This window comes from Octodon degus, unplaced genomic scaffold (assembly GCF_000260255.1).
Source record: "Octodon degus isolate 3935 unplaced genomic scaffold, OctDeg1.0 scaffold00067, whole genome shotgun sequence".
In the NCBI taxonomy this organism is placed as follows: domain Eukaryota; kingdom Metazoa; phylum Chordata; class Mammalia; order Rodentia; family Octodontidae; genus Octodon; species Octodon degus.
The window spans coordinates 12,085,843-12,086,578 of record NW_004524643.1 but is presented as its reverse complement, the minus strand read 5'-3'; positions in this window follow the sequence as shown (position 1 = coordinate 12,086,578).

Genomic DNA, 736 nt, shown 5'->3' with positions numbered 1-736 from the left:
GCCCCTGTAATAGAGTTCTTTCATAGTTCAAATTAATATTATTTTGTTGGTCATTTCCCTCTAGAGTTACAAACTAAAGTCCAGAGAAGTATCTTCTGTGACAGCATGGTGGTAGCACTTTCAGTGACCTAAAAGACAGTTTGTATACAGGAACAGCCAAATAGCTCAGCGGATTAAAGTGCCTGCAAACAGGCGCAGAGGCAGGGGCTCGATCCCCCTGCACTGGCAATTGAGACTTGGGGGCGTGGTGTTGTGCACGTGTAATCTCAGCTCTTGGGAGGCTGTAAACAGGCGGATCACTTTGAGTCGATCTAGTAGTGAGACCCTTAACACCCTGTAGACCCTTCCCTAAAATAAAATAAAAAGACAGTTGGTGTAGCAAATTGACAAGTTAATACAAATAGTAGAGGTAGATGAAAGAGTATAAAGAATCGGGCTCTTTTCTCTGTTTAGTTTTGCCTCCCACCCCATATTTATGGATTTGTGGTTCTAGGGATTGAACATAGGATCTTTGCACTGAGCTATACATGTAGCCCTTTTTATTTTTTACTTTCAGATAGTCTCACTGAAAGTTGAGCTTGATCAACTTGATCACAAGTTGTGATCCCCTTGCCTCAGACCTTGAATAGCTGGGGTTGCAGGAGTGTAGCCCCTATCCCAGCTTCTTACATTGATTCATTGTTATTGGCGGTGTGCTGGGGAGCAAAGCTAGGCCCTGTTCGATTCCCGGTACCGC